Genomic DNA, 7,896 nt, shown 5'->3' with positions numbered 1-7,896 from the left:
TGATGACTATCTTTAGTTTTATGTTTGGGTTCCTCTTTCTTTTTTTGTATATATATATACACAAGTAAGTGTATATATATACACTTACTTTCCCTCTCATGTTTAATGTTTTGACTATATTTTACATCTTTTAATTCTGTGTATCTCTTAGCTATTTATTGTGGAGGTAGATGATTTACTACTTTTATCTTTTAATTTTGATTTTAACCTTTAAGCTTTAAAAGTGGCAAATCTGTTACCTTAGAAATATCAGTAACCTCAGATATGCAGATGACACCACCCTTATGGCAGAAAGTGAAGAGGAACTAAAAAGCCTCTTGATGAAAGTGAAAGAGGAGAGTGAAAAAGTTGGCTTAAAGCTCAACATTCAGAAAACGAAGATCATGGCATCTGGTCCCATCACTTCATGGGAAATAGATGGGGAAACAGTGGAAACAGTGTCAGATTTTATTTTTGGAGGCTCCAAAATCACTGCAGATGGTGATTGCAGCCATGAAATTAAAAGACACTTACTCCTTGGAAGAAAAGTTATGACCAACCTAGATAGTATATTCAAAAGCAGAGACATTATTTTGCCAACAAAGGTCCGTTTAGTCAAGGCTATGGTTTTTCCAGTGGTCATGTATGGATGTGAGAGTTGGACTGTGAGGAAGGCTGAGTGCCGAAGAATTGATGCTTTTGAACTGTGGTGTTGGAGAAGACTCTTGAGAGCCCCTTAAACTGCAAGGAGATCCAACCAGTCCATTCTGAAGGAGATCAGCCCTGGGTGTTCTTTGGAAGGAATGATGCTAAAGCTGAAACTCCAGTACTTTGACCACCTTACATGAAGAGTTGACTCATTGGAAAAGACTGATGCTGGGAGGGATTGGGGGCAGGAGGGGAAGGGGACGACAGAGGATGAGATGGCTGGATGGCATCACTGACTCGATGGACGTGAGTCTGAGTGAAGTCCGGGAGTTGGTGATGGACAGGGAGGCCTGGCATGCTGCGATTCATGGGGTCGCAAGGAGTCGGACACGACTGAGCAACTAAACTTAACTGTTTTTACCAATGAAATTTTCCTTTTTGTAATGTTCATATTTCTACCTGTGGTCTTTTCTTGTCCACTTAGAAAAGTCTCTTTAACATTTCTTGTAAAGTCAGTTTAGTGGTGCTTTTGCTTGTTATTCCATCTGATTGATAGCCTTGGTGATTATTCTTGGTTGTAGGTTTTTCTCTTTCATCACTATGATTAGATCATGTGAATCTCTTCTGACTTGTCAAGTTTCTACTGAAACTGTCTACTGACAGTGGGTTGATAGTCTTATGAAAGTTCTCTTTTATGCAACTAGTTGCTTTTCGCTTACTGCTTTTAAGGGTCTTCAAGTGTTACCATTTCAATTACAATGTGTCTTGCGTGCATTCCCTTCTGGGTTAATTTTGTTTGGCATTGTACTTCCTGGATCTGGAAGCCTGTTTCCTTTGTCAGGATAGGGAAGTTTTAAGCTTTATCTCTTCAAATAAATTCTCTGCCCCTTTCTCTTGCTCTTTTGCTTCTGGGAGCTTGTTACTGTTAACATGCTTGATGGAAGTCTTTTAAGTTACTCTCATTTAGAACAATTTTTTCATCTTTTTTCTGCTTAGCTTGGGTAATTTTGACTCTACTATCTTCCAGTTCACTGGTTTGTTCCTCTGTATCATCTAATTTGTTGATTCCTTCTAGTGTAATTTTTCAGACATTGTACTCTTCAGCTCTGTTTGGATCTTCTTGTTCATATTTTTCTAAGTCTTTGTGAAACTTCTCACTGTGTACATTTTCTCCTAGGCTTGTTGAACAAACATCTTTATGATCATTACCTTGAACTCTTTATTAGGTAAATTGCTAATCTTCACTTTGTTCAGTTTATCTTCTGGAATTTTATCTGATTCTTTTGTTTGCAACATATTCCTATGTAGCTTCATTTAACCTAATTCTCCAAGCTCGTGTGTGTGTATTGAATAGATTTGTTGTGTGCATGTGTGCCCAGTCACTTCAGTCATGTCTGACTCTTTGTGACCTCGTGGACTATAGCCCGCTAGGCTCCTCTGTCCATGGAATTCTCTAGGCAAGAATACTGGAGTGGGTTGCCATTCCCTCCTGCAGGGATCTTCCTGACTTGAGGATCAAACTTGTGTCTTCCTTGTCTCCTGCATCGCAGGCCGATTCTTTACCAGTGAGCCACTGCTGCTGTGGCTGCTAAGTCACTTCAGTCGTGTCCGACGCTGTGCAACCCCATAGATGGCAACTCACCAGGCTCCCCTGTCCCTGGGATTCTCTAGGCAAGAACACTGGAGGGGGTTGCCATTTCCTTCTCCAATGCATGAAAGTGAAAAGTGAAAGTGAAGTCTCTTAGTCATGTCCGACTCTTAGCTACCCCATAGACTGCAGCCCACCAGGCTCTCCCATCCATGGCCACTGGGAAAGCCCAAATAGGTTGGTTACATTTCCTGATCACGGAGAAGTGAGTTTATGTAGGGGGCATGCTATGGTGTCCAGCAGCACACTCCCCACTGTTTCCTTGAGCTTTATGTTCTAAAAGTACCCCCTGTGTGGGCTGCACGTGCCCTTCTGTTGTGATGGGGCCAACTACTGTGGACACACTGGGAAGTGGGGCTGCTCCCTGGCCCTATTGGCTGCCAGGGTCTGCCTGGTTTGGAGCCTGCAAGCTGCTGATGGGTGAGGCCAGGTCTCAGGGTGGCTGGTTGTACAGCCTGGGTGTGTCCTAGAACTGGTGCTGACTGTCTGGTGGGCAGGCAGTCCCTGATGCTACGGCTAGAGGGGGGACTGCACAATAGCACTTGCCAGCACCTGTGTCCTTGTGGTAGAATGGCCTCTCAAAAATGACTGCTTCCAGGATCTGTGTCCCCAAGGGGAAACCCTGGTTGTCTTCTGTTTCTGAGAGAGTCATTTCCTAGGCAGGTTGATAAGAAGTCTAGGGGTCCCCAAGGAGAGAGGGGTCTGGAATTCCCAAGGAGAGAGGGGTCTGGAATTCTCAAGGAGGAAGAAAAGACAAACTTTTTTTTTCCTTCTCTACATTCCTTAGGATTACATAACAATAATGTATTCTGCCTGAGGACAGTCTCTGGATTAAACCTTCTGGCTAATTCTGTAAATTATGGGGGTAGACCTGCTCTTTACAAGGATTATATAACAATAATGTATTCTGTCTGAGGACAGTCTCTGGATTAAAACTTCTGGCTAATTCTGTTATCTTAAAATGTAAATTATGGGAGTAGGTCTGGTGAGGTCTTTACAACCTCCAGACATTCTTTGGATTCATTGGAGAGTATATAACTTCATTGCCAACACTAACAAGGGGATACTCTTTCTGCCCCCTTCTGATGCCTAAGTCAGAAGCTTTCTCTATCTCCTTTATACTTTAATAAAGCTTTATTACACAAAAGCTCTGAGAGATCAAGCCTCATCTCTGGCCCCAGATTGAATTCTTCTCCTCCGGGGGCCAAGAATCCCAGCGTCGTGATTCAGTAACAACCTTTCATTTCTCCAGGAAGCTCTCCATGATCAATAAGTGGGTCTGACCTAGGAGGTTTCAACTAACTGCAGATCCCATAACTCTGTATGGGATCTCAGAGTACGTGAGTTTTTGCATGAGCCATTTAAGAATGGAATCTCTTTTTCTTACAGCCCTCCAGCTTCTCTACAAGCCTTCAAAGTCAGATGTTCTGGGAGCTCCTCTTCCCTATGAAGGACCTCAGTTTGCCCTGGATACTCCGTTTCTGTGTATATAGTCACCCCAGGTTCTACTAGTCCCCAACACACTGCTACCTGACAGTGAGTTGAACAGTCTGCTGAGGATCTTGGGGGTTGGGGGTACTCTGTCTGCCTCCAGACCCTGAACCAGCCTGGCCACTGCACCCAGCCCCGACTTATCATCCACTGACCCACTCATTGCTCCACAGCTGATCCAGGCCTTTCTACTGTTCAATTTTTTTTTTTTTCAAAAAACATTTTAAGTTTTCCTTTATTCATTGGCTATGCTTGGTCTTCACTGCTACATGTGGGTTTCCTCTAGCTGGGGCAAGTGGGGGCTGCTCTTCCTTGCAGTGAACAGGCTTCTCATTGCAGTAGTTTCTCTTGTGGCAGAGCACACACTCCAGAGTGCAGACTCAGTAGTCGTGGAGCACAGGCTTATTGCCTCACGGTGTGTGGAGTCTTCCCAGACCAGGGCTCGAAGTCCTGCCCCCTGCCTTGGCAGGTGCATTATTAATCGCTGGACTGCTTGGGAAGCCTTACCCTTTTACAAAGTGAGCTGGATATTCTTTGAAATTCCATCTTACCTCCTCTAGCTATTCCTATTTGAGGAATTTTAAAGTGATGTTTTAAAAATTACAATATATATCTTTAACTTATCATAGTTTATTTTCAAGTAGTAGTATACTACTTTGTGAGCTGTCTAAGAATCTTACAGTAATGTGGTTCTATTTGTCCCTCTTCTCTCGTCTTCTGTTGTGTATTTTACCTCTCTCTACACGTTATAAACACCACAAGACATTGCTACTGTTTCTGCTTTACATAGTCCATAGTGTTTTAAAGCCATTTAGATATAAGTGGATCTCTAACTTTTAAACTTAATGAAATTGGTCTTTTTTAATTTACCCACCTATTTTCTTGTGTTCTTCATTCCTTGTTTCAGCTCTAAATTTTCATCTGGCATTTTTTTCCTTTTAGCCTGAGTAACTCTTAGCGTTTCTTGTAGTACCACTCTTTTGGAGGTGAAATGGCTTCACTTCCATCTATCTGAAAATGTCTTTATTTACCTGTGCTTTTGCAGGATATATTTTGCCATATGTAGAATGGTAGGTTGTCTTTTTTTTTTTTTCCTTCAAGTGCTTAAAAGTTGTCTTCTCATTGTCTCTGGCCCACCTTGTTTCTAATAAGAAGCAGCAATAATTCTTATTGTTGTTTCCTTGTATGTAACTTCCCTGGTGGCTGAGACAGTAAAGAATCTGCCTGCAGTGCGGGAGACCCGAGTTCAATCCCTTAGTCAGGAGAGCCCCCTGGAGAAGAGAAAGGCAATCTACTCCAATATTCTTCCCTGGAGAATTCCATGGACAGAGACTACATACAGTCTATGGGGCTGCAAAGAGTCAGCTGCTTTTAAGATTTCCTCTTTATCCTGGTTTTCAGCAGTTTGAGTCTGATGTGCCTGGTGTGCTGTGCTCTGTGTGTGTATGTTGTGTGTGTGTGTGGCCATACACACGTGCTTCTCTTGCTCAGAGCTTGCTAATCGAAATCTTTCAAAGGTTTTGGAAAGTTCTCAGCTGTTACCTCTTCCACGATTTCTTTTGTGCCATTGTCTCTCATACTCTAATGATTATATCTATGTGTCCTGTAGGTCTCAGATATTTTATTGTATTTTCTGTTGTTTTTATTCTTGCATTTCAGTTGATATAATTTCTATTGCCTTTAAGTGTATAGATCTTTTTCTTCCTCTGTGTCCAGGCTGCTTCTAATCCAATCAAATAAATTCTGCACTTATGGTATGTTTTTCATTTCTAGCACTTCCATGTGATCCATTTTTATCATTTCCATCTCTCTGCTGACATTCCCCATATGTTTGTGAATGTCCAAACTTTTCCACTAGGTCCTTTAACACATTTTCATAGTTGTTTTTAAGTCCCTGTCTCATAATTCCTATATCTGGTACATTTCCCAGTCCAATTCCTTCCTCCCATGATCATGATTTCCATTTCCTTGGTTCTTTGTTTGTCTCATAGTTTGCCTTGTACATTGGACATAGTGTATAAAAGAATAGTTGAGGATGAAGTAAATAATATTTCCCCCAGAAAATTGCTCAGCCCTACTTCTGTCAGGATGCTAAGAATCTCTAGCTCTGCAGAAGCACCACGTAAGTACCAGTAAGACATCAGAAGTTTCTTTACTTGTTTCCATCTTTCTGAATCATGAGAGATTCCTTTCTGTTTCATAGCCTGGACTCTAGCTTTTCGAGTTGCTGGAAATACCTCTTTGTTCTTCAGTTCCAGCCCTACCTTTTTGTACCCAAGATGACCTCTCTATGTGCTACTATCCTGGAGTGGGTTTCAGTCTGGAAGTCACTGCTTTGCACTCAGAATAAGCCCAAGTGCTGCAGAGAGATTTGTCTTCTGTTTCTTCATGGCCTCTTCTCTGCAGTGGGCCATTGTCTCAACTTGGGAAAGGTCTGAGCACCTTATACGGGATCTTTGGAAGCTGTTCTGCTCTCCTCCTGGCCTTTGGCATCCTATCTGTGTGCCTTTGATGAAGGCCTGTGGGAAACAGTTGGCAGTTAGGTGCATACTTTTTCTGTGGTTGGGGTTCCATGGGATTCTAATGCATCTTGCAGCTCACATGTGGTCTTTATAAATTCATTAAAATATGGCTGGTTTCTCCTTATTATCTGCTAGGATGCATTCTTTCCTCTTTCAGGTGCTCTGTTAGAATAAAAATGGCTACAGGTCTCTACTGTTGAAGGAAGGCTTCTTCACATTCTAGACTGTCACTTAGTTAGATTAACTCTATCCCCAGATCTCTGGTGGGCTTAAAATACTATGATTTTGTAGCTTCTCTGATTTGTTGTTATCGTTAGGGTAGTAGCAACTGCCCTTGTGATTTGAACTTAGAAGACCTTGAATTTTAATGCCCTCTAATGAATAAGAGGCAAAGTCTGGATCCAAAGAAGGTGGGAAGTAAAATCCAAGATTCTAGCATAAGCCAGAACTCTAGGAAGGGTTGATGTAGAAAATGATGTTTCCAAAGGAGGTTTGTGTGTTTGGGCTTTGCTCTAGGGTAAGCAGGGAAAGAAAGGAAGGAGGAAAAGAAGAAAGAAAGAAGAGAAGGAAGGAAGAAAGCAGGAAAGGGAGGAAGGATTAAAGAAGGGAGGAAAGAAGGAAAGAAAGAATGAATGAAATAAAGAGGGATTTCCCTGGTGGTTCAGTGGTTAAGACTGTGCTTCCAATGCAAGGGACATGGGTTTGATACCTGGTTGGGAAACTAAGATCCCATATGCTACGTGGTGTGGCCAAAAATTAAAATAAAATGAATGAATGAAAGAAAAGATCTTCTTTGAGAATTTTGAACCATAAGGCCACACTCATGCTGATTTGGAGACATAATTCATGCTACCTACACGGTCTTGCAGTACTTGGGTGCAATCTCAAAAACAACAGAATGATCTCTGTTCATTTCCAAGGCAAACCATTCAATATCACAGTAATCCAAGTCTATGCCCTAACCACTAATGCTGAAGAAGCTGAAGTTGAATGGCTCTACAAAGACCTACAAGACATTGTAGAACTAACACCCTAAAAAGATGTCCTTTTCATCATAGGGGAGTAGAATGCAAAAGTAAGAAGTCAAGAGATACCTGGAATAACAGGCAAGTTTAGCCTTGGGGTACAAAACAAAGCAGGGCAAAGGCTAACAGAGTTTTGCCAAGAGAACACACTGGTCATAGCAAATACTCTCTTCCAACAGCGCAAGAGACGACTCTACACAGGGACATCACCAGTTGGTCAATACTAAAATCAGATTGATTATATTCTTTGCAGCCAAAGATGGAAAAGCTCTATACAGTCAGCAAAAACAAGACCAGGAGCTGACTGTGGCTCAGATCATGAACTCCTTATTGCCTAATCCAGACTTAAATTAAAGAAAGTAGGGAAGACCACTTGACCATTCAGGTATGACCTAAATCAAATCCCTTACAAATTATACAGTGGAAGTGACAAATAAATCCAAGGGATTAGATCTGATAAGACAGAGTGTGTTCTCTTGGCAAAACTCTGTTAGCCTTTGCCCTGCTTCGTTTTGTACTCCAAGGCTAAACTTGCCTGTTATTCCAGGTATCTCTTGACTTCTTACTTTTGCATTCCACTCCC

This window comes from Ovis canadensis, chromosome 15, assembly GCF_042477335.2.
Source record: "Ovis canadensis isolate MfBH-ARS-UI-01 breed Bighorn chromosome 15, ARS-UI_OviCan_v2, whole genome shotgun sequence".
In the NCBI taxonomy this organism is placed as follows: domain Eukaryota; kingdom Metazoa; phylum Chordata; class Mammalia; order Artiodactyla; family Bovidae; genus Ovis; species Ovis canadensis.
This window is presented reverse-complemented; position numbering follows the sequence as displayed.